Genomic DNA, 27,956 nt, shown 5'->3' on the forward strand with positions numbered 1-27,956 from the left:
ATTTGAGAATTTTTGGAAAAAAGCTCCAGAGAGGGACCGACCCGCCGTGGAAATTCTAGCCGGCTTGCCTCAACCGCGACCCGGCCTGACTTCGTGGTTCGTCCCTGTAAAGAAAAACATCCAAAAAAGAGACTAAGGGCCTGATTCTAACTTTGGAGGACGGTGGTAAACCGTCCCAAAAGTGGCGGATATACCACCTACCGTATTACGAGTTCCATAGGATATAATGGACTCGTAATACGGTAGGTGGTATATCCGCCACTTTTGGGACGGTTTAACACCGTCCTCCAAAGTTAGAATCAGTCCCTAAGTCCGAACGTAAAAAGTTGACCGGGACCTCCTAGCCATCGTATCCGAGAAGGGCTCCATGGACGTCGGATCAAGATCCAGGTTTAACCCGGTCGAAGGATTTTCATCTCGAAAAAACGACTAAGTCCGAAGGTAAAAGTCTCCACCGAGGAAACCCACATCGCGTATCCGGACAAGGGCTCCAGGAGGTCGGATTCAACTGGCAGGTTCGTCCCGGTGAAGAAAAACTTCAAAATAAAGACTAAGTCAGAAGGTAACTTTTTAACCGAGGCCTCCCGCAACCTGTAGCCGAGCAGGGCTCCATCGCGGTCGGCCTGAAAGTTTGACTTTGCCCCGGTCGAGGTGCCACCAGATGACCCGATTGGCGCTTTTTGTTTCTAAGCGCTAGAAAAGTAATAATTCTTTAAAAATTCATATCTCCGGTTCCCCTGAACCGATTTTAATCGTTTTTGTGTCATTTTAAAGATAAAAATATAAACTATTGTTATAAATTGGTTTTGGATTTTTAAACTGTTTCCTGTGTTTTATTTAATTACTGTTTTGTGATATTTGAATGCTTTACACTTTGTCTCCTAAGTTAAGCCTTGACGCTCGTTGCCAAGCTACCAAGGGTTGAGCTGGGATTAATTTACTGAGACCTAACTGTACCTATGTGGAGGTTAGTGGCTTGTTGCTAGGTGTAGGTACCTACCTGCCCTACCAATAACCCATTTTCCAACACTTGGCATTAGACTGTAATGGTTTGAACAAACCCTACAGAGCACCACAGAAAAAATAGCTTTTGGAAGAAACATGGTCATGTAACCATAATCATATAAAAAAGAATGATTAAAAAAATTGCAGTGTAACCATATAATCAGCTCCTTGAGGGCATAGTGTATTACACATTTTCAGGCCTAGCAGGCCTTTTAAATATCATTTAACTGTGGAGTCAGTGGCACAAAGGTGCAGTGCCACAGGTCGTTTCTAGATGTTCCTGTAGAGTCAACAGAAGAAGGTGCACTACCACTGGTTGAGGCTAGATGGGCCTGTAGATCCAAAAGCACTCAAAGTACAGTGTCACAGAACACTGCCAGAAGTTCTTCTGACGTCAGAACCTCAGAATGTCCCCCAAACCCAGAAACAGCTGGAGAAGTACCAGGTCCCCAGTGAAATGGCTGAAATATTTAGCCATGCTGTACATTAAACCTTTACCAGAAATAAACTGTGTTAGAAATAAGGTCTCTAGTTGGCAGTCGGTTTGCACCCTGTCCAAGTAGGGACCCTTACTCTCGTCAGGATAAAGGATATATTTTCACTCAGATAACCCCTTCTCACCCCCTTGGTAGCTTGGCATGAGCAGTCAGGCTTATCTCAGAAGCAATGTGTAAAGCATTTGCACATAACACAAAGTAATACAGTGAAATCACTACAAAAGGATACCACGCTAGTTTCAGAAAAATAGCCAATATTTATCTATATGGAACAAGACCAAAACAAGAAAAATTCAACATACAGTATTAAATATATGAATTTTGCAAGAATTACTTAAAAATACAGATCCTTGAAGTCGATAGCTCTACCTGGGCCTATCACGGCGTCATGATCAACAAAAGCAACAGTTAAAGCCGGCCGCAGCGTCGCAGGCCGGCTACGGTATCGGGAAGACCCGCAAACAGTACCTTTGGAATTTCAGGGCGTCGTGATCCTCGCAATGAGATCCGGGGAGCGGCTTTGCTGGTGTCATGGTGTCGGTTCCGGAGGTCGGTGCGGGGGTCCTTGAAGTCACAGGTGTTGCAGATCGAACTCCAGGCTGAAGTCAGGAGAGCTGGCATGGATGGCATTGGGGCTGCAGTGCGAAGCAGGATGATGCGATTTGTGGTGCTCACAGGTCACGGTGCAGGCAGCAGCTCAGTGATGGCATCCAGCAGCGTCAGTGAGACCAGGGCTACGGTGTGAAATGGGGCGGTGCGGTGTGCAGTGTCACCAGGTCACAGTGCAGGCAGCGCCGTTGTTGTTACTGAAGGTCTGTTATCAGTAGGCCCAAGTCGGTGCTGCGGAGTGGGACGTGCTCCATGCGGCATCCACGGTTCGCAGTGCAGACAAGGGCGCCTGGGGATGACACTGGAGTTGATGGTGCTGGCATCGGTGGACCAGGCTGTGGTGCAGGACGGGACAGTGCTTCGTGTACTTCATAACCGGTGTCCACAGGCCAAGGTGCAAGCAGCGGCGCTGGTGTCAGCAGGAGCAGCATCGTTGGAGATGCCCAGGCTGTGCTGTGAGCAAGGCGACGCCAGAGTGCGGGGTCCACAGGCCACAGTGCAAGCAGCGGCTCTGTGGCGGCATCAGATGGCGGCGGAGGTGAGACCAGGGTTGCGGTGTGAAGCGGGGCAGTGCGGCTCCAGGCGTGGTCAGCAGGTCACGGTGCGGTCCAGCGTCGTCGTTGGTGGTGTCGCAGTGGCTTCTTGAACAGCACAAAACACACAGTTCCCAGTGCTGTAGGCAGATGAAACTGAACTCTTTTGTGTCCCTGAGACTTCCAACAGGAGGCAAGCTCTACTCCAAACCCTTGGAGAACTCTCTCAAGCAGAATACACAGCAAAGTTCACCCTTTGCTCTCTTTTAAGGCACAAGCAACAAATGCAGGCCAACAAAGAAAATAGGCAGTACTCCTCCTACAGCACTTCAGTTCTTCTCCTTTGCAGAGTTTCCTCTTGATCCAGAATGATTCTAAAAGTCTGGGGTTTTGGGCCTATTTCTGCCTTTGAAGTTGCCCAACTTCAAAGGTAAGTCTCTGCTGTTGACAAGATCCTGCCTTGCCCAGGCCAGGACACAGACACACACCAAGGGGGTTGGGCACTGCATTGTGTGAGGGCAGGCACTGTCCTTTCAGGAGTTAGTGACCATTCCTCCCTCCACTCTAGCTCAGATGGCTCATCAGGATATGCAGGCTATACCTATCGCCTTTTGTGTCACTGTCTAGAGGAGAGGTATAAACACCCTAACTGACCCAGACAAGGAATACACAAACGGACAGAGTCACAGAATAGTTTAAGCAAGAAAATGCCTACTTTCTAAAAGTGGCATTTTCAAACTAAAAATCTAAAAAACAACTGTACTAAAGATGAATTTTTAAATTGTGATTTTAGAGACCCCACACTCCAATCTCTATCTGCTCTCAAACTGCATTTTAAGGTTATTTAAAGACAGCCCCATGTTAACCTATGCAAGAGATAGGCCTTGCAACAGTGAAAACCGAGATTGGCAGTATTTCAGAGTTAAGAAATGCACAGCACACCAGTAAATGTCCTTCCTTCTAAATACCCTGCACCTTGCCCAATGGGGCTACCTAGTGCCTACCTTAGGGGTACTTCACTAGTAGTAAAAGGGAAGGTTTAGGCCTTGCAAGTGTGTAAACTTGGCAGGTCGAATTGGGAGCTTAAAGCTGCACACACAGACACTGCAGTGGCAGGTCTGAGACCTGTTCACAGGGCTACTCATATGGGTGGCACAATCAGTGCTGCAGACCCACTAGTAGCATTTGATTTACAGGCCCTGGGCACACCTGGTCCACTTTACTAGGGACTTAGCAGTACATGAAATATGCCAATCATGGATAACCTAATCACCAAAACAATTTACATAGGGAACACTTGCACTTTAGCATTGATTAGCAGTGGTAAAGTGCACAGAGACAATAAGCCTGCAACAAAAGAGTCCAGTATACTATAAAAATAGGAGGACAAAAGGCAAAAAGACAGGGGAGACATGCCAAAAAGCTGGCAGGTCTAACAATCTGTGTTGTTGCATACATTAAACATTTATCAGAAATAAACTGTGTTTGTGCATTAGCAGAAGGTGCAATACCACTGATTGTGGCTATGTCCCTGTGGAGCCTACTGAGTTAGTAGTACCTTGGGGCAATAATCATCCTTCAGCCCTCGGAGAGCATAATGCATTACACATTTGCAGGCCGAGCAATGCTGTCAGAATATTATTACAAACAAGTCCCTTATACCACAAACTCCCCTCAGCTGTAAAAACAAATGTTCCAGCTATAAGGGAGCTTAATTATGCATTGAATGGTGGAAGAGGTTATGGTTTTTTGGCCCCCTCCAACCTAGTGTGACCCACAAGATGGACTGGACAGAAAGAGCACATTATTCTGAATGTTTTGGTGATGGTCCTAATCCATAGGGCCACCACAGGCTGAGTTAAGGGCAAAATATGTGTTGTAAAAGGAATGCCTGCAAAGTATTATGGGGTGAGTTTACTAGAGTGCAGTGAATATTGTAGTATCAGCTGCTGCGCTGTGCGGGGAGAGACACTGTTGAGGATTCACTCCTGGGTCAATTTAATGCTAAATGAAGCCACAAAAATGTTTACAAAACCCAGAAGATATGTTAATTGTGCAAACAGATGGACTTTAATACTGTTTCATCTTCAAAGACGTGGAAGTCTTCTTATGACAACAATTCTCTTCCTACACTCTCCAACAAATTGTCCAGTACCACAGAAATGTTCCCTCTCTCTAACACTTCATAAAGGAGATGAAAAGGAGTATTAAATGATGCCAGATGTATGCCTCATAATTTCATGTTTTTTTAAAAATCTTTGACATACTGGGACTGGTGCAAGTTACTAAATACTCTCGGTCTACTGGTAGTACAAAACTGAGCCTGCCCTAGTAGAAATAGCTATTATTGTGGCTATAGCTTTAACATACAATGCCATGACCATTTCTACTTTTCTGTTCAAATCACCATTGCCATTTTACTATCAATATATGTCCAGAATATACATCACCCAATGACATGCTAGAGTGGGCAGTGCATCAAACTGTAAAGGATATTACGATGCCAGTTTCTTTCTTGCCTCTTAAGTAAACCACCATCATCATTGTATCAAATTGTAAAGTGTAACTGTCTTCAGAGATTCCATATTGGCCTAGGAGTAAATGTGCATACCACCAGTTTCTACAGCATATAAAGCATAAAATGCTTTTCCAGGCAAACACACATGCACACGGTCACCCTCAACAACTTACTGAGTATGCCACTGATTTTCACTTTCCATATTGTCCCAGTATTCCAAGCACCCATTTCCTCACAGATGTTTTACCATGCCACTTTCCACATTGCCGCTTAAACAAAGCACACACCAGTTTAATAATTGCACTCATTTATAAAGTATCACTGTCTTGCCAGTTTCCAACTTGGCCCAATATGCAATTCACATTTTTCTGTGTCAGCTTCTAAGCGTCTCAAACATGTAAATCACACATTATTCTGCCAGGCAAATACACATACACTGTCAATCATAACCAGAGATACTGATCCAGAGGCATTGATCCAAGGGCACCCATGGTTGCAGAGGTGCACGTGGACATGCATACACGTGTTTAGGTAGCACACAAGTACCACACAACCAGATGTACAGACACATTGAAACAATCACACAACCAGAATATATATTCACAGATAGGTACACTGATAGAGCCAGGCAGCTTCATCCCCCTGTTAAATGTTTGTCATTTGTATAGTTGGATTTTAAGTCAAACAAGCCATATGCTGTGCTGTGCTGTGCTATGCAAGTAGCCGGTACAAGGTGAAAGCATTCATCTGCAAAACTAAATGTTTTCAACCCAGTATTTAATTGGAGCCAGTGGTTGCGGGTGGGGGGCACTGGCACACAGTCCTGTGTCCAAACATGTATTGGCGTATGGTGATCATGTAGTGAGATTTTTTTTGTTGGTTTGTCACTAATTTTTTCAAGTTGTTTTGAGAGCTGTGGAAGTGTAACAAACATGTTGAATGCCAGTTCCAAAGCAAGATAGACCATCACACATGTTTTGGACACACAAGCCATTAGAGTGGTACCATTTGATTTGCAGCTGTCAATGCTGTTATGCAGTATCCAGCACACTCAGACTGGCAGCACAACTAATCTGCCCACAGTCATTTTATAACGGAATTCCCAGAACAGAGAGCTGGCATCAGACTAGAGTAGAAAATAAACATAGGTAAGTTAAAGCAAACTACACAACATATTACACATCTCTCTCCCTTAAGAATAAAAGAAAGGAAAGAAAAAATAGCACAGACATTACACAGGGAAGGAATACAGAAAAATAAAATAAAAAAGATAGATAATATGAATGCAAAGAATTACACATAATCAACAAATTTGCAAGGAACTCACCTGGGACTTTGGATGCCACAGGCTCACTTTGACTTTCTTTATAGTGAGTATGTGACCCTTTGCTTTGAGAATATGATCCTTCACTATTGTTACTTCCAAATGTATTGACATTCTCATATTTAGCTACTCTCCTGACATTCCATACTTTTTCATCTTGAGTGACTACACTGTTCTTATTAACCTTGCCACCCACCAGCTTTGCCACATAGAAGATCTTCCTTTCCTAAAATCCCAGGTGTGCGAAATCTGCCCCAATCACCATCTTCAAAAGTGGGCTTTTTGACTTTTCACTTAGTAAAATATGCCTGTTTTATCCTCTCCTGTTTTTCTTCTACTCTTAATGCCAACTCTTCCTCACTTCTATCCTCATTCTTTACCTTTTGCTTCTTTTTAAACCACCAAGGACATCATTTGGAAACAAGATCTCTCCCTTTAAGTAATTTGAAAGGACTACCCTCCGTGGTGGTGTGAGCAGTAATATCCAATTGCTCACAAGATGTTATCTTTCAGCACACGGTTAAGTATTTCTATTTGACCATTACTGTGAGGTTCATACAAAACAATGGTGACATGATGAATATTACAGTATCCGAGGAATCTTTCCATCTTAAACGACTTCAAATGCTCTCCATTATCCGTGATAAGAACATCAGGATAAACATTTCTAGCAAACAACTCTTTGTGAAATTCAGTCACAATTGCTGTGGTGACTTGAGACACCAACCTTACTTCAGGCCATTTTGAATAGTAGTCTACCACAACCATGTCCAATCTCCAGTCTTGGGGTAAAAAAACTGAAGGGTCCTGAGATATCAAACCCAACTTCCTGCCACAGAAATGCAGGCCAATCCTCTGGGTTCAAAGGTGCTGGTGACACTTTTAAAATGTTCTCACTATTGGCACACACAGCACATTCTTTGGCAACTCTGCCTACTATCCTGTCTGGCCTGGCCACCCAAAACTGTTCTTACCAAACTCTTCATAGATGACATTCCTAAATGCCCTTCATGTGCTACAGATAGTATATTATCCCTCAAACTGGCAGGAGGTATAAACTTTCTTTCTTCAAAGCAACTTTCACCTTCAAACTCTAACTCTCCCAAAACTTTCCAATGAGGGAATAATTCTGAAACTTTCTTCCTTGACGACCATACTCCTTTAACATGTTCCATAATCTTTTTCAACAGAAGATCACTTTTCATAGCAACCTTCCACATCTCTTCAGATACATCCTCAAAGTTTCCAGACAGCACATCAGCTATGTTAGCTCCTACTTCTTTATCTTCTGTTTCATTGGTACTCTCATTAGTAGCACAAGGAAGTCTGGATAAACAATCTGCTGTGATGTTCTACTTACCAGGTACAGATTCTACATTAAAATTATACTCCGGGAGCCTCAACATTACCTGTGCAATCCATGCTGTGAAATTACATCCCCCTCCAGGAGATAAAATCCCTACAAGGAGCTTGTGGTCAGTTTTCAATGTGAAGTGAGATCCCAGACATAATTTTGAAAATGTTCCATAGCTCACAGCTTTCAATATCAGTTAGTGTGCGGGATGCACACGCTACATTTTACTCTTCTTTCCAACTGTGCTGCAATGATACACTTTCCACCCTATACATGCTTGCATCTACCGTAATGATGCAAGCTTTTTTAACATGAAAAGGTTTCAATATAGGTGCCTTCATCATCTCTGTCTTAATTAGATCAAATGATTGTTGCTGTATTCAGTCCAAATTAATTCTGTGTTTTTTCTTTTCAGTTCCCTTAATAATTCCATTTTAGTGGCAAAGTCTTCTATAAATTTCCTATAGTACTCGCACAACCCAGAAAACGAAGGTAACTTCTCTTTATTGTCCAGTACTGGTGCCTTGATAACGGATTCAACCAAAGATTCTTTTGGTACCACACTTTCTTTAGACAAAGTGTGCCCCAAATATTCCACTTCTTTCCTGGAACAATCTGCATTTAAATGTTAGACCATGTTTTTCCAACATGCCACAGACTGCCTTTATATGCTCCAAATGTTCATGTGTGTTCCGTGAGAAAATGAGGATATCATCCTTAAAACACTTAACAAATGCTTCCATTTACCTGAAGATGAAGAACATTACTCTTTAAAACACGGATGCCTCTGACATAATGTTTGACAATGGATGATAATCAATGACAATATTGGCATTTAGTGCTCCAAAATCAATACACAGCCTCAAAGATTTATCCTCCTTACGTGCCAAAACCATGGGAGACACCTGTTCAGAAGTCTCTACTTCTTCGATAATATCACCACTCAACATTTTGTCCAACACATTTTTAAGTTAATCTCTCACATTTATAGGCACATTTATTATCTTTTGTTTGACTGGTTGTGCTCCAAGCTTGAGTTAAATGTGATCAGTATAACCTTCCAACTTACCCAAAAGCTGAGAGAAAACTTCAGGAAACTGAAACACATTTTTAGCCCCATTGTCCTGCCTTCAACCACAAGAACAGGTTCCTTACTGAGTGGATTAAATGTAATGTTCAATTTTCATTGGTCTCTCCACCCCAATACATTGGCCCTCATTCTGACCCTGGCGGTCTTTGACCGCCAGGGCGGAGGACCGCGGGAGCACCGCCGACAAGCCGGCGGTGCTTCAATGGGGATTCCGACCGCGGCGGTAAAGCCGCGGTCGGACCGGCACCACTGGCGGGGTCCCGCCAGTGTACCGCGGCCCCATTGAATCCTCCGCGGCGGCGCAGCTTGCTGCACCGCCGCGGGGATTCTGACCCCCCCTACCGCCATCCAGATCCCGGCGGTCGGACCGCCGAGATCCGGATGGCGGTAGGGGGGGTCGCGGGGCCCCTGGGGGCCCCTGCAGTGCCCATGCCACTGGCATGGGCATTGCAGGGGCCCCCGTAAGAGGGCCCCTAAATGTATTTCACTGTCTGCTGCGCAGACAGTGAAATACGCGACGGGTGCAACTGCACCCGTCGCACAGCTTCCACTCCGCCGGCTCGATTCCGAGCCGGCTTCATCGTGGAAGCCTCTTTCCCGCTGGGCTGGCTGGCGGTCTGAAGGAGACCGCCCGCCAGCCCAGCGGGAAAGTCAGAATTACCGCCGCGGTCTTTCGACCGCGGAACGGTAACCTGACGGCGGGACTTTGGCGGGCGGCCTCCGCCGCCCGCCAAGGTCAGAATGAGGGCCACAGACTCCCTTTTCTGCCACATATAGCATGATTCGTGCTTCTCTTCCTTTGAAAGTTATGTTGACCTCAGTGTACCCTATCAAATCAATTTCTGAACCATCAAAACCCTGGCCAACAATATCTGATTCTCTTAAATCATTTAGTTTCATAGCATCATTAAACTTTTCTAAAAAATATTCTTTAGTAATGATGGTCCACAGAGACCAATAATCAGACATAAGTTGTAATACTTTGCTAAGAATTTGAACTTTGCACTGGGGGGGTTCTCACCCTCTTTACTTTCTTCTCCAGTCGTATTCACAGATACAACTATCCCTTTTTCTCTTTCATCACTAGTCTAATCACATCCACACCTTTCACAAGAAACTTCCCCTATGCTTTTTATTCTGCCTTGTAAAAAATAACTTTTTTTCTTACCATATTTGCATATATGTGCAAAGTGTCCAATCCTGCCACATTTGTTGCTCTCTTTCTTAATAGCAGGACATTAAGGAAATGAAGCTACATGACTGAAACGTCTGCAACTATAACAAGCTATAGATTTATCATTCTTTGTTCCTCCTTGAATACCTCTGTTATTCACCACACATACGTCATCTACAGCATGTACACTTTTAGTGTTGGTATCTTGAACTGACTGTATCCATTTTCTTGATTGTTCAAATGCTTAGCAGTTGTGTTGGCATACCTTAACTTAGGATCTCCCATCAGCCGCATGTGATCCAGATTTTTCTTTTTGCTCCCTACATTTACAATTATTTGGTGTCTGATCATCTCCTCACACATACCAACAAAATTACAGTTCATAGATAGCCCTCTTAAAGTTTACCCTCATGTGAAGCCTCATGTGAAGCCCTGGTATAAAAAGTAAGCCTATTTAATGCTATGATATGCTGGATATGGGTTTAAATCTGCGTTCTACGTGGAACAATGCCTCCTCAAAAACATTAAGTTCCCCTTGACATTCTTGAGGTGTAATTTGGTGTAACGTTCTAAATATTACCTGACAATGACCTAAACAATATAGTATATTTTTTCTTTCAGGTCCCATTCCTTCCCCATCAATAGCTTTCATGAATGTCAAAAACGTTTCTTTCCATCTGGCCCATGCAAAACGAGGCTCACCCTAGGCTTGAAGGAATTTAGTAGGAGGTTCAAGCTGCATGATACTAGTTTACTACAAATGTATCCTCTACTAAAATAATTTACAGTGTACGTTAATAGAACATTAATGTCAGAAAGTTGTGTAGAGAATAGTGTGTGTGTCACTGTAGTACGCAGGAAAATGTGGGTGCCAAAGTGCTCCAGCCTCACTCCACCGCAAACACATAGCAGATCTTGCTCTACTATGCTCACGTGTCACCGTCAAGGTCGTTCCAATGTGCTCCAGCCTCGTTCCACTGCATGGGACGGCAAACTCCAACAGTAAGTAAGTTGAAAATGCAGATGCTAAAATTGTATGAAAATAAATTAGATAAATTACGGTACCCTATCTCACGCTGCAAGTAATCCAGATGAAATAATAAAAATTGCTAGAGGAATAGAACATTTTTCCACTTTAGTAACGATGAGTAGGTAATCCAAATGGGTCCAAGAGGTTCATAAAGAAGACTGTACCACTTCTGTTCTGTCTAATGGTAGCAAGTACATCTTCTTAGCTCGTCGCCAGTATATCATCCAAAGATAAATGCTCCAAAAAGTGGTTAAAAGTTTATTTATTGGGGACAGTACAGTACCACCCCACTCAGACTGGCAGCACAAGTAATCTGCCCACAACCATTCTATAACAGTACTCCCAGAACAGAGAGCTGGCATGAGATCAGAGTTGAAAATATACATAGGTAACTACACAAAATATCACAGCTTTATTAATAGAAATATCAAACGTTAAGCCCATTACTACACTCATAAAGTTGAAAAAAATCTTTACTTTTCTGTGGGAATAATGGGTAGAAGAAAGGGGCAGCTCTGAAGAGTCATATGATCTGGGAGCAAATCAGGAACACTGCACAGGAATAGAACAGAGCAGTGCATCTTATGACATGAGCTGCAAACAGCACAACTCGGAAACATGTATGAGTGACTTTTTATGAAGCCAAAAGGCATCCAGGGGTTCCTGGTCCCTAAGTGTATCAATTGAAGATTCTTACTACTGGCTTCCTGGGGTCCCCATACTACTATAACCCCAAAACTGAAAACTAAGCACACCCCTTCCGCACTAGGGGCCAGATGCAGGAAACACTTTGCGACTCGCAAACGGCAAAATTTGCCGTTTGCGACTCGCAAATGCGTGTTTCCCATGCAGAAATGCATTTTGCGAGTCGGGACCGACTCGCACAATGCATTTCTGAATCGCAAATAGGAAGGGGTGTTCCCTTCCTATTTGCGATTCGCAGTGGAATGCAATTCCATTTGCGACCGCATATGCGGTCGCAAATGGAGTCGCAGTTACCATCCACTTGAAGTGGATGGTAACCCACTCGCAAACGGGAAGGGGTCCCCATGGGACCCCTTCCCCTTTGTCAATGGACCCAAAACTATTTTTTCAGGGCAGGTAGTGGTCCAAGGGACCACTGCCTGCCCTGAAAAAATACCGAAACTAAAGTTTTCGTTTTTTTTTTAAGTGCAGCTCGTTTTCCTTTAAGGAAAACGGGCTACACTTAAAAAAAAAAAACTGCTTTATTTAAAAGCAGTCACGAACATGGAGGTCTGCTGACTACAGCAGGCCTCCATGTTTGCGAGTGCCTATGGTCGCTATGGGGCCGCAATTTGCGACCCACCTCATTAATATTAATGAGGTGGGTCTTTGCAACCCCAATTGCAAGTCACAATTTACAATAATGCTACATCTGGCCCTAGATTCTCAAGGTAGCAACAGCAGAGTGGTTCAAGGATCTCTTTGTGAGGTTATAATGGATGGAAAATCAGAATTCGAATATGCATATAACAACATTCAGTAAATCAGACAGTGCTTTATACTCTATAGGATGCACATCTACATGCTGTGCATAAAAGTACAAATACACATATACAAGGTGCACAGTTGACAAAACATTCTACGAAATAGTACATAATTTCTTCATGGAAATAACAATTTAAAACACTCCCAAAATTGGGCATAATGGGGGAACAAGTCACCTACCCTAAATATTTATCACAGAGAGGAACTAACATCTTAAATGTAGTCTGCTGAAAATGTGTGCAACTTACCTAGTGATAAAATGTGTGCAATTTAATAATGCTTTATATTCAAAGATGTAGCAGGCTATTTTATAAGAATGGTTCTCTAACATGGAAAGCTATAATAACCTTAAATTGATCCACTGCAATAGCATAATTTCTTCAAAATCAACATAGGTAGGCCAACAGACTTTCTCAATATAATCTTAATCAATAAGAAAACCTATTGCATTTAACAATGCATTCCCATTTTTTAAACCAGACTACAATCTTTAACACAATTGTAACATTAATCCAAGGCCTCTACCTAATGCATCCTCATGATACTACTGCATTTAAACACTAACAACAATATTTTTTACCAGACTTGAGAAAATTATCACTAGCACAAATTAACTACTCTAACTCAAAAGCATAACAAAACACAAGCTATGCTCAATCTTTCACCTTGGGAGTCTTCTGAGACTCCCACATTGTATGCCTTGGCTGCTTGCCAGACCTCAGGAAACTGTAGCCTCTCTCAGTGTCAAGAGCCCTTACATGAATTTGATTCAGGCAGGTGGCTTCGAAAAAGGTTCCCTTCTGATTCTGAAAAACGGTGTTATCTTACTGATGGTGAACTCCAATCTCTAGCACTACCTTCCAGAGGCCTCCTGACCCTTAAACATGCTTCATCTCAGTTCTTTTTCCTCCATGCAATTGATGGTCTCCTTTTTTAGATGAGATCCTACTGCAGGACACAATTCAGTGCCCTTTGAAGGATTTTCCTCTGCTTCTTTTGCTTCTGTTATCAAGGCTGATGTAGCTGCTCCAACAGCATTAGGTCCCACTCACAGCAAAGTTACAGAGTAAAACGTGGAGAAAAATTGATGTTTTTTCAGCTTTTTAATTTCAGCTGTTATTTTATGCAGGAAAACCTTGTAGAATCCACACGAATGACCCCTTTCTGAATTCAGAAGTTTGTCTTCTTTTTAGAAATACCTAGCTGTCTGGGATCCAGCATTGGTTTCATATCCATTTCTGTCACTAACTGGAAGGAGGCTAAAAGCACAAAAATAGTAAAAATGGGGTAAGTGCAAGTAAAATGCCAAAATTGTGTTGGAAAATGTGGTTTTCTGATTCAAGTCTGCCTGTTCCTGAAAGCTGGGAAGATGGTGATTTTAGCACCACAAACCCTTTGTTGATGCCATTTTCAGGGACAAAATCACAAGCCTTCTTCTGCAGCCCTTTCTCTCATTTTTTTTAGAAAAAAAGAAATGTTTGCTGTATTTTGGCTAATTTTTTGGTCTCCTTCAGGGAAGCCCACAAACTCTGGGTACCTCTGGAATCCCTAGGATGTTGGAAAAAAAGGACGCAAATTTGGCGTGGGTGGCTTAGGTAGACAAAAAGTTATGAGGGCCTATGCGCGAACTGCCCCAAATAGCCAAACAAAAAGGCCTGGCATCTGAGGGGTGAAAGGCCTGGCAGCGAAGGGGTTAAACACTCTGAAATAATAAAATAAATTAACAAGCTAAAATAAGCACATCAAAATCAGATTTTAAAGTAGATGGTGGTGACATCAGTAAATCATCAAACTCAATTAAAAACAATCAATAATTGGGGCTGGGCCATCCTTATCCCTATTATGAATTTGGACTTCCATGTGTGGGGAGGGGCTAACACATGCAGACAAAAGAAGAGACAACAATAATTTGGAAAGTCATCTAACTAGGGTAACTCACTATAAAAATACACTGGTGTAATCATCTAAGCTGAAAAGGAAACAAGAACAACCACATTTGCAGATTATGTATCTCTCCCCATGAGACAGCAGACAGGAAAGATTCATCAGTCCATAGAGCTCACAGCTTATCAGCATCAGTAGACAGCAGCATCAGGGGTAATGCAGAACACAAGCTGCGCATAGGACAAGACAGAAGTTCAGAATGTATTGGACATATTAGTGCTGAGCAGCATAAGTAAATGGGGCAAATAGAAAGGATGACTTGGATTCTTCAGAAGTCATCTAAAAGGGATAGGGCTTCAGGAGAAGAGAGAGGATGGCATCACAGCAAGAAGTCAAAAGCAACACTAGACTTAAAGTTTCAAAAGTCTCTCCCTAACTAGAACTAGAGTTCCTATTGGTCCTCAGTGTGGACTCATCTTGCGCAAATGGATCAATAGCCAATGAAAATTACTGATGACCATCTGGTTTGCATCTATTCTGGATTTTCTCCCGGACTGTGCGAAGTCATCTCGATGAGTTCAAAAAGTTGTTCAAAAATATAACTTTTAGAAGATTTTGAAACACTGGATCCCTTTCCCAGACTTTTACAAGATGATTCCAACAGTTCTCATGTGAATTCAATAATACTTCCTGTGTTGTTTGACAGCTAGAACAAACAATGTCACAACTGTTATTAGTTAAAACATGTTTTCTGTCTTCAATACAATGGGACATTCTGTAACAGATCAGTAACCTACCAAATAATCCAGGTCAAAGTGAACATGATGAATTAGCATTTCTTCCACCACTGCTGCAAAAATGAATCTTCAGGCCTAGTGTAGCTAAGAAAGCCTAAATACATAATTTAAACAAGCTACTACATTTAAATTCTATTGCACACCTTACAATTGAAATCAAACATGCAAAGCAAAATATTTATTTGCAATCATTATTTATGCATGACATTAGAAACAGTTTAAATGTACGTATGTCTGGGATCTCACTTCACATGTTGCTCACATCGCTCATGTAGCTCATGGTAATAAATTCATTTGAATCAATATAAGTATGATTAAATGATGTAGGTATAAAACTCAGAATATGTTCTTCATCGGCACTGTTTTCATGAAAATAATACGTTTGATATTAATTCATGTCAGTAGTTCACAGAATATAAATGCACAACATCTTTCATGGCAAAGCACGATGTTGAAAACAAAATGTACGCCATAATTCAAACGTGCACATTTTTACTTTTCAAGTCAATTACTCTCTCAGGGTTTTAAATGAAAACTTCTAAATTGCCATATGCTAACTTCTACGCAACTAATGTAATAGTCAAATTTGATCTCTGGCAATTCATGCCATCACAAAAGGACACGCTAATTTACAATGAGACAACTCAAAGCTTTGTAGTATCATATCGCATAGGTATAGATCTGCCATCATTTTCCATTTTCTTCAGGTTCTTGTAGTACCTGTTTCTCATATTCTCCATTTCATTCTCTTCCCTTCTCTGTTTATTCTTCACTCTTTGTATGTTCCGGAATTTTTAAGTCTTGTGAAATTCAAGTGCACAAATTATGGTGGTCATTATGAACACAGCGGGTTGGCCCGCCATGCCGGTGTTGGCGGCTGAAACCGCCAGCCGGCATGGCGGGCCAACTCGCCACATAATGATCATGGTGAGGGCCGCCATCGGCAGCCCTCACTCACCGTCAGGCTTCCTCCGTCAGGCAGCCTGGGGGCGGGTTGAAATACCATTCGACAGGGCAGTGGCGCTACCGCTCGGATAATGTTTCCTAATCCTCCAGCCTTTCCCTGGTGGGTTATCCCGCCAGAGAAAGGCTGGCAGAGGGAGTGCCCGGGGGCACCTGCACTGCCTATGCATTTTGAATGGGTAGTGCAGGGGCCCCGTCGCGCAGTTCACGATCTGCGCAACAGGTGCAGCTGCACCCGCCGCACAGAGGCCTTGGTGGCGGCTCCACATGTCCCGGCCAGGCCTTTCTGTGGGCCGGTGGGTGGTAAGAATGTTTCCGCCCGCCGGCCCACAGAAAGGTTCATCATTTGGCCGGCGGAGATCCGGGGATGCTGGCGGTCAGTGTTTTGACCGCCAGCATGAACACGGCGGTTGTTATCGCCGTGTTCATAATGAGCACCTATGTATACTGTTACAATCGATAAAGGTCCCAGGGTCATTCTAACAAATACATTTTCTAAATCTCCAAACCATGATCCTCTTTTGGAGAATCCTTCACCTATTGTCTCCCAAATAATGTCTATTTTAAGTCTTTCAACTCATTTTTCAGACTTGTCTGGTTTCAAATGTAACTCTTTATGTCTGTACTGTTGCTAGGTATGTAAGTACAACAATGTCGTGTCTTTGAAACTCGACACACTCGGTCTTCCTTTGCTAAAAGGATGTCTAAGGCATGGCGATTCTGCAAAACCATTGATCTTACTGCAACCATTGCAAAATCAGTTGAAATCTTATCTTCTATAGTTGATAACTTCCTTGTCTTAATGTTATTTCGGATCACACCTACTGATGCAATGAAAGCTCCAACAATATCTCTAGTATTCTCTGAACTACTTGCTCCTGTTTTAATCCTCATTTAGGTCTCTCGTTCCCTGCTTGGTTGTCAAAATCATCTACTCGATAAATTTTCAGAACAGCCACCCCTAAATAGCATGTCCCATATCAACCTTTTGGTAACCTGTAATAAGCGTTCTTCCTACAGATGTACTGTACACCAGGCACCACAGAGTCTTGTCCATTTAACATAAAATCCCTTACATTCTTAAACAAAAACACGTTTACATCCACTAGCCCCAACAAACTTATTGTCACTTTTCGATTGCAGCCTATTTATACACAAAGCTTTCCTATATGTTGCCATTCTAAAGCTAAGTGTCCTTGTAGTGGCAGCTCCTCCACCATGGCAGAGGAGCGTCACCCTCCAGCCAGCAGCAGCAGCAGCCTCAGACCTTTTACAATAAACAGATAATAAACTATGGGCCTGATTACAACTTTGGAGGAGGTGTTAATCCGTCCCAAAAGTGACGGTAAAGTTACAGATATACCACCAGCCGTATTACGAGTCCATTATATCCTATGGAACTCGTAATACGGCTGGTGGTATATCCGTCACATTTGGGACGAATTAACACCTCCTCCAAAGTTGTAATCAGGCCCTATGTTTGTTAGCATTTTATTGTTAAATGGGCATGACAGGGATGGTGGGGGAGTGCACAGCACTCCCCTCAGTGCACATGTATGTGTGACTGGCCGTCTCAGGCTGGCCAAACACACATGCACACTGGGCTCTCTCCAGCACTGTGTTGCTGGGTTGGAGACATCAGGCAGACACTCCCAGTCTGCCTCAGAGTGCCAAGTCAGTGTGCTCCGCCCAATCCTAATGCTGCTTTCATGCTGCTAACAGCATGAAAGCAGCATTAGGATTGGCTAAGGGCAGGCTGGAAGCCTGTGCCTCCAAGAGGAGCCAGAGGAGCAGCACGACGCGGTACAATAAGTTTTTTTAATCAAAAAATGTAATGTTGTGCTTTGTATCCCCCCCTCTCACCACACACCGTGCCGCCCTGCCCCTTTACCACAGGGCGAGCCATAACTGCCCTTGTGTATCAAGCGCCTTGTGATTGGATTTCAAGGAGAAAACAAGGTAAAAGTTTGAGTTAAAATTACTGGATGTACTCTTGATTGTACAACGTGTTAACAGTCAGCTGCAGCTAATCCCATTAGGCAGTGGTGAGCTGTGATCCCTTCTTTACCGATTAAGGAATCTGTGTGCACACATAACAGTCCCACACATTCAGTGTATCCACATACTCATCGAGCAAACTATATTAAACATTGGAAGACAAATCTCCCTTTGCGTCATCTAAATGAAGCAATCTCTCATCCTTATGAAACTTCTCCAGCTTGGATAATGTTATTCACTGCAGTGGAGTTGCTGCGCTTTGCACATTTTCTTTCACTGAAACACTCAATTCCAAAATAAATAAAATGCTCACAATCACACATACTATAACTAAACCAATACACACATATTTACATTTACTACATTAACCCTGTTCTGGGTTCATGGCTTCTGTATAATCAGAGAGGGAAAAGAAAAGGGAAAAATGCAAAAGCAAGCAGAAATCAAAGCAACTTTCAAATGTCTTTCTGCACTTATTTACAACAGTCCTCGATCTTCTAGAAAGTTCATCAAGTTTCAACAAAAAAGGTTCTCAAAAATAGCTCAAGATTTTCGTCTTTCAGAAATCATAGTCTGATGATCACTTATTGTCACTTGCAGTGCGTAGTGTCTCTGTTGATCAATTGGTAAGGTTATTTCAAAACTCAGTTCAAATATGATTTAAAGTTCCAGAAGGTTTAACTAAATTCTCATGGTCGAAACAAAATGCCATAAACTCGCTCTTTCATTAATTTGCAAAAAGATGGATCCATTCAGGTGAAGAGTATTTGCAGCTTGGAACTCTTTTTATTTTTGCTCTCCTCACAGCACAAATTTCACCTCCACTTTGATTTGAGCTTGTAAGCAACCAGGTCAGATGTAGATGCAGGCCATTGATCTCACATTAAAGTTCTCTTTTTGGGGACACTTGGACTCTCAACAGTTACTGTGTTGGCAGGATTCAGTTGAGTTGGTTTGACTTTGCTCTCCTGCATCTTTATCTGATTTGGAACACTTGCATTTTCACCATCTGCATGAGTTCTGCTTCTTCCACTTGTTTAGTCCTCACAGCTTGGTTGTTGTGAACCCCTTCACCTTCTGCATTCACTCCTAAGGAATCAAAATCTATGTCTTCAAGAGGACATGGAACTTTGCGTGTGTGACTTACATGAATCCAGTTTGGAAGACCAGCATACTTCATAGCTGTTGTCCTAACTAAGATGGCTTGACAAGGCCCTTTCCACCTTGGTTCTAGGCAAGTCTTCCTTACATGCTTCTTGAAAAGCACCCATTCACCAGCCTTCAAGCTGTGACATTGCTCCTGAGCCATTTGAACCGTTGCTGCTTCAATCTGATGAGATAAAGAGCAAACCACCAGACCTTTGCAATAATCCAACATAAAGGCATTTGTTCTGTTCACTAGTGCATTGGTAGGTACTGCTGGTAACCTCATTGTATGTCGTACAAGGATTTCATGCGGCGACAATCCTGTCTTCCTGTCAGGGGTGCTACGAATGCTCATTGGGACAAGCGGTATGGCATCAGTTTAAAATTGTAGAGGCACCAACCTTTGCCAATTGAGCTTTCAGTGTTCCATTCATTTGTTCCACCAATCCAGATGCCTCTGTTCTGTAGCTGCAGTGCAATTTTTGCTCAATGTTCAGTGCTGTACACAACAATGTTATGATCTTGTTAATAAAATGAGTTACTCGATCTGATTCCAAAGAAGTCTGGAAAACAAACTGAGGTATCAGTTCCCTGAGCAGCAGCCTGGCTACAATAAGACTGTCATTACTACATGTTGGATATGCCTCTATCCAATGTGAAAACACAGACACAATCACCAGCACATACTCCAATCCATTACAGGAAGGCATTTCAACAAAATCAAGTTGCATACTCCTCCTGATCTGCCGATATGGCTCAAATTAACCACAGTGCATTTTCATACATTCATTTGTTGACATGTCACACACCTGTGACATACTCCTTGTGTAATAAACCTAAATCTAGGATTGCACCTTGTCTGTTTAAATGTGCAAATCATTGCACTTGGTAATACCTAGCCATAGACGTCAACAAACAATCTGACAACACGACTTTACCTTCATTTGAAATCCAGACATCATCTTCCTCTCTTTGTACAAAACCTGCTCTACTCCAAAATCAGTGTTCATCTTCTGCAATCTCTTAATTTGATCCCAGGTATCAACCATTGACACTAGGAAACTTTGATTTGTCCCGTCGGTGTCACTTCCACCACCCCACTCATCATTGAAGGTGATACAATGGAGTGCACAATATCTGGTGATTTGATCAGCATAGGCATTGCCCAACAGGATAATAATTTGATCTCTGATCTGCAGAACACTTTACAACCACAATTTTCTAAGGTAATTGGAATGCATTTAATAAACTGTGTATTCTTTCACCATTTCGAATGGGCGATCCTGGAGAGGTAATAAAACCTCTCTGGTGCCATTACTGCCTGAAATCATGCACAACACCAAATCCATATTAGCTATCTATGAATATTGTCACTTTGAGCTGTTCAGATAGACAGAATGCTCTTGTAAGGGAAACCAATTTGGATAGTTGGGCAAAAGTGACTACTTGAATACATAAAGCTTTGATTACTCCTGAGATGGTACAAACTGCATAACCAGCTCTCAGGGTTACCTCATCGTCTCTGAAACAGGGGCCATCAACGAATACAAATTTATCATTCTCCTCTAAAGGAGTATCCTGAATCTGATTTTGGTCCATAGTTCAGTGACATAGAAGCAGACATGTTCCACTTTGTTAGCATCATTTGGGTCATCAACATTAACAGGTAACACGTAACAATGTAGCTGGATTCAAAGCTGAGTGCCTTTTGATAGGAACATTGGGAGAACCAAGAATTAATAACTCATCATGAGTAAGAAGGGCATTGGTCAATTATTGGGTTTTGGTTTGGGTCAAAAGAACCTCAACCGAATGTGGGACAGAAACAGTTAAATGGTGCCCCATCACAATGCCTTTGTATTGACTCAGACCTATACCAGTGGAAGCCACATTCTTTAAGTAGATGGGCAAAGCTGCAGCAACAGGATCCAATGTGGCAGAAAAATATGCCAGGGCTCTGTTTGTTCCTCCATGCAACTGTGTCAAAACAGAAAGAGCACAACTATCACGTTCATGACAAAACAGTAAAAAACATTTAATGTAATCAGGCATTCCCAAAGCCGGAGCTGTGCACAAACTCTCCCTCAACTCAGTGAATGTTTTCATGCATTTTGCATCAATCTTTGTGCGTTAATTTCTGCAGAGGCCTGGAAATTACTGAACAATTTGGTATCCATTGGTGGCAATAGCTCACCATGCCCAAAAACACTCTGACATCTCTCTGTGTAACTGGGGGAATCACCTGCATAATAATCTCAACTCTCTCTCAGGACACTTTCCTTGCACCTTTCTCCATCTACTTTACTTCCTTCAGGCAATTCTGTAATTTGGTAGGTGGAACCTTATGTCTGTTTTCTCCCAAATAATTCAACAGTGCTATCATATCCTGTCTGCAAGCTTCACGTGCATTGGCTGCGACCCTCAAATCATCAGTGCATTATACCAAAGCAGACTGAAATGGCATATTTAAGGACTCTAAGTTCTTTTTCAGGATCTGATTCAAAATGGATGGTAATTCTGAGACTCTCTGTGGAGTACGGCATCATGCATACACACAGTTGCCAAATTTGAATGAGACAGAAACTGAATGTCTTCCTGTAAGGGCACTGAAAAGAAAGTTTGGGACAAATCAATGACAGAAAACCACTCTTCCTCACATGGAATCTGAAATAAAATTACTGCTGGATTTGGCACCATGGGACAACATGATACCATAATTTTGTTCATGTTTCTCAAATCCTAGACTATGTAGTGTTTTCCACTTGGCTTTTGCAATCCCATGATAGGAGAATTACAAGGGCTACTCATTTCTTCTTTTAGACCTCCCTGCTCAACAGCATCTGTAATTATTGGAGTAACTCCCTAAATTACTTCTGGGGTCATATTATACTGTGGCGTTCTGGGGAAGACTGCATTTGGCTTTATAGTTACCTTGACTGGCTCCACACCTCATATGAGTCCAATATCTTTCACGGAGAGATCACAAACTCTCAACATTACCATTGTAATTTATCAGGAAAGTCTCTGACTGTCATGACAGAAAACAGTGAAATGGGAGGATACATCTCATCAATTTGACTGGAAGTTTCATCATCACTATTTGTTTGAATTGCTATCTCTTCATGAGTACAAATGATGGGGCATTTTAATTTAAATAGCAAACCTCTTCCTAACAGACTCACAGAATATAAATTGGTGCAAATCCTCAAAGGTTGCTATCTTAACCGGGATGTACTCCATAATAGGGTTTACCAGATGCTGGTTTGCTACTCTTACTACCTGCACAGTCATTCCAGAAATGGTCATATTAGGAACTATGCATATCTGACAGTGGAACTGATGGCTCCAGTGTCATCCAGAAACAAAACATCATGACCCATAACATTTGCATTTACATAAGGACCACGCTGATCTACCTCCAGTGAAGCAGCCAACACATTTCCCCTCTTCTGAATTCTCACTCAGATATTCTTCACTCACTTCATCATCGCTGAAATCCATTAATGGGTATTGCGTACTTAACTGATTTACATTTGCATTTGCTCTCTGGTTCGCACTCTGCAGGGGAACCTTTCCCTGTCGCTGTGCATCGAGCTTGTTGAATCTGCATTTGCTATGGGACTTGAATTTGCTGTTGGGCAAATTGTACTAATCATTGGGGAACTTGCATGGGACTTGAATTTGCTGTTGTGAAAATTGTACTTGTTACTGGGGAACTTGCATTTGTACTGCTCCTGTAGGACCATTCATGTTTTGGTTTTGCGGCCTTTGAACTCTTTGATTTTGAAATTGACTGTTGTCAACCATTTGGGCAACAACACCACCTTGCAGCAAATTACTTACGCTGTTATATAGACACTCACGTTTACAGTGTCTGGCGTTCCCGTACTCATGACCAGGGAGCATTCTTTTCATGTTTTGAAGGGCAACCACTTTGACATTCTGACCTACTGGATCTCAGTGACTTCTACTTCTAAACTGAAGCATCATATTGCCCTGCTGTTGTACTCCCTGCATTCTTTCCGTGCTCATTTGCCCTTGCAATCGCTGCATACCTGCTGCTTGGGCAAATTTAATTTGCATCACCATTGCCTTCTCCTTTAATCTCTTCTGCTTCAATTCAACTGCATCACTACAGTATTTTGTGTAATGCAGCACTTCATCAATCAGTTTATCCTGCCAGCAAATCCAATAGTTCCGAAACATATTGTTAGTTCATGATTCAATCCTTGAACATATCTGAACACGGAATGAATTAATTCATTATCTCTCGGTTCAATAATCTCAGTACCATTGTATTGTTTAAATGGTTGCAACAATCTCTCATAATAAGCATGAACGGACTCCTATGACTCCTGATCTGTCGTATCAATTTACTGCTAATCAACATCTTTGGGGGAAACTCAGAAATTCAATCACCTTATAATAACTTTTCATCACCTCTTCAGAGGGTGCACCTGTCACTGAATCCCTTGGCAGCTCAAGCGTTAGCCAATCCACACTCTGCTTACATTCAACCCACAAATCTGCTGTAACCACAGTTTCAAATAAATTGTTCAAATCTTCCCACAAACACTTTGCAACCTTAATAAACCTCTCTCCGTTTGTTGGTACCATTCTACTAGCTTCTCCCTCAACTTCGGTTAATCATTAGTAAATGACAATATGTAATTTCTACTCAGGGGACATGAACAAAATTCCCTCCTGGATTATCTCTCATTGGCATCCCTCTTACAGTTCTCTCAGCCTGCTGTACACCATTTGAAGGTGCAGTCAACTTTTTCTTCTGATCTCTTTTATTTGACCATCCTTGCACACAAATCGTAATTTGTTTTCATCATAAGAATCCAATCTGTCCAATTCAAGAGTTCCCTCAATCATTTCATTCAATTCCAATTTTAGTCTATCCATATTCAGTGTCTTCTCTCCCTGTGGCGTGTTTTTCAAAACTGATACTTCACACAAACTATCTAACCAAAGTATCTAACCATTCAGTTAGTTGTTGTGCCGGTACGGGCTGTGGAGTATTACATGGTAATCTCATAGCTTGCTCTGGAGCCAGCATAGATGAATCTGTAGAGCATGGGGGACATATCATATCAATGAGAGGACCTACTTTATCACATATCTGGTCAGAATTGGAAGAATCTTTCCATTTCTGCATTTGTTCCAAAAAGAAGAATGTACAACTGATATCACAGTCTGAAGACCACTCTCATTATTACCCTGGGCATAAAAGTGGACCTATTGTCATATGAACTGTTGATGCACCTGGTCCTGACAAATTTGTTTGACTTGGTGGGAACATCAGTTCTGTGCCTTGATCAGTTAATACTGTACCAAAAGACTGATTTGACTAATTTGGGGCAACATTCTGTGGTGTCATTACAAGGGAAATCATGGGCTTGTCTGTCTCAGATTCACAATTTGTGCAGATGTCTTTACATTAGGCGAAGAATTGGTCTAGGCATAACTGGAACCCTGATATACTCAGCTGTATAAACAACTGGAACTGTGAGATAAACTGCTGGCCCCTGTGGTACAGTAGCAGTAGGTACATTTGGAGCTACTTGAACTTGGCTTTGCACAACTGGAACTGTGGCTACACTCGGGGCTATATTCTGATGTACGGATTCAACTGCATTATATGGGTGGGGGACGATTCTGCAATAGCTGGGTTATAAATTCATCATATGAATCACTTTCGGCAGCTATTGTCTTTTTACACTCATCTAACTTCTGCTCTAAGTCTTCTGCAGACTTCTTTTTTGCTTTAGATCTAACACTTCTATCACCCTCCTGTGTTATTGCTGGGAATAGTTTCACTCCAAGTATCTGTTCTCCAAATGTTCTGATCCTCATCCCATATATAGCTTCTGCCAACATTTTCTTTTCTTTCAGCATTCTCCTGTTGAATTTCTGAGCCTTTTTCTGCTGCGCAACTAAGGGCCGGATGTATCAAGCTCCCGGTTTGCATTTCTTAAATAGCGAATTTTATGAAATCGCTATTTAAAAAATGCAAAATGGTATGTATGAAAATTGCGATTCGTTAATAGCAGTTTCTGAAATATCGCAATTGTAATTTGCCAGTTCCAAATACCGAATCGCAAAAATAGTGCATGGGTATTGGCAATTTGCAAATAACTATACAGGCAATCTGGAACAGCCTGATGACATCACAACCAGGAAGTGAATCAGTGCATGCTGTTTCCAAAATCCCCAGCCACAGGAGCAGGCAGAGCGACCCAGCCAAGCACCAGGGAGGCAGCTTGAGAGTGAGCCAGGACCAAACAAAACAATGGCTACTGATGGGAATGTGAAGGAGAAAGGAGAGAGGAAGTGCAAACTTAAATTCAGTGAGCAGGACTTGGAGGTGCCCACAGAGGAGGTAGTCCGGAACCATGACAAGTTATTTGGAAAAAACTCACTACAGGTGCCGGAAAGTGAGAAGAGAAAAATGTGGTCAGACATCCAGAGCAAAACATGCACAGTGGGTGTTGCACAGCGCTCCATCGAGGAGATACGCAAGCTCTGGTATGACTTGCGTTCACGTGCCAAAGAGAGGCAAGCAAGCAGGCTGAAGGAGGCAAGGAGCACTGGAGGAGGACCACCCACCTAGTCACTGTCTACACCAATGAAAGACATGATGGAGTCAACACTGCTTCCTGAAGCTGTCCGTGGTGTCACTGACATTGACACCTCAAGTACACCCAGCACCGGCAAAGGTAAGGGCAGTAATGATGTGCTTCCCCATATGAGCATGTACAAATGGACCCTTAGAAAATAGTTATGGCACTATGCAGTGTGATAAGTAGTCCATGCCACATTATACATACAACACAACAATGCATTATGGGAGTGGTAGTCCACACCCCTAAAGTGCATCTACCTTATAAATAGCGAGATAGTGTAAAACTAAACAGATACACATCACAAAAGACTTTCAGAGAAACTATGCCAGGGTAAATTTAATCTTATTATGCAACTGTGAGGGTACATAACCAAGAATGACATGCTGTGCATTGGTGTTGCAGATGTTCCGGGCCCTGACGCTGCGAAAGTCAGCCACAGTCCGACTCAAACACCAGTGAGTCCTTCATACAAGCACCAGCTAGACGCAGGACAAGAGTGCTACCCCTCCCTAAGTATACCCTGGACTCAGATGAAATGCCAGGTGAAGTACCCACACCACCCCCAGAGGCTAGAAGCACCCACAGACAGCAGTCCCTGCCCCAGCATCAGTCCACTCTCCTCAGGAGGCGTTGCAAAGAAGGCAGACAGTGCACAGAGGAAAGTGGGAGCTCATCGCTGTTTGGCGGCCTTGAGGCTCCCATGCTGAAAGTGCAGCACCTGCAATGTAAACACATGAGGTCAATGCAGAGGCAGTTGGTGTCAATCAATCATAACATGGGAGCAATGCACAGGCTGTTTGAGTCTCACAATGACAACATGGGATCAATGCACAAGCAGTTGGAGTCTCTCAATGACAACACGGGATCAATGCACAAGCAGTTGGAGACTCTCAACGACAACATGTGGAATCCTCATGAAGGACAGCAAACAGTAGCAGAACACGCAAAGGAGATGACAAATGCCATTAGGGAACTCTGCACTGTGATGCAACTGGAGCATGTCAGCCACTGTAGGAGCCATCACCAATTGATGGGCAGGTTGGATCGGTCCTGCAGATCTGTCAATCGGCTCACTACCACAACTGCTTTGGTGTCACAACGTGCTGTGGGCATGCAAGTGGAGATGGCACCTTGCGGTCGGGATGTTGCATGAGGATTGGTGCAAATCACCAATGTTTTGGAGACAATGCAGACAGCACGGAGTGCTACAACCAGTGAACTGGGTGGTGGGGATAGTGAGGAGCTCTCTAGCCTCAGCAGTCTCACTGCCCCTCTGATGGATCCTAGGCAGCGCAGTACCAGACACAGTACTGTCTCGGAACCCACAACAAGAGGTGCCACCGAGACCACTGAGCACTCAAGTGGAGTGTATGGATGTACAAAGTAATGTTGAGAGGTACAGGGGACTTGCATATCATGTAGCAATGCAGTGATACTATGATGCAAATAGTGTGAAACTGTAACTAGGAACTGTTTGTGTATAGTGCTTACCTTTGTCCTAATCACACATATATTACCTGAAGTCAAGGCAATAAAGATGCTACCCACAGCAATACATAAAAGTTGATGTGGTGTCGTCATTACTTACATCAGAAATAGATGTGCATGATCTCAGCACGTCTTTGTTTGCCCTCTGCTGCACTGGTCATGCCGGCTGGCTGAAGGGGTGGCAAGGGACCGTCATTTTCATCGGAGTCAGGCTCTGTGGGTTCCACTGGTATGCCCCTTGTTGTACAACATAGCACATGTAGCCATGATTTTGCAGGTGTGTTCAGGGCTGTATTGCAGTGCACCACCACTCTTGTGCAGGCATCGGAAACGGCTCTTCAGCAGGCCAAAGATCCTTTCTACAATGCTGCGTGTCACCCGGTGTGCTACATTGTATCTCCTTTC

This window comes from Pleurodeles waltl, chromosome 6, assembly GCF_031143425.1.
Source record: "Pleurodeles waltl isolate 20211129_DDA chromosome 6, aPleWal1.hap1.20221129, whole genome shotgun sequence".
NCBI classification, from domain to species: Eukaryota; Metazoa; Chordata; class Amphibia; order Caudata; family Salamandridae; genus Pleurodeles; species Pleurodeles waltl.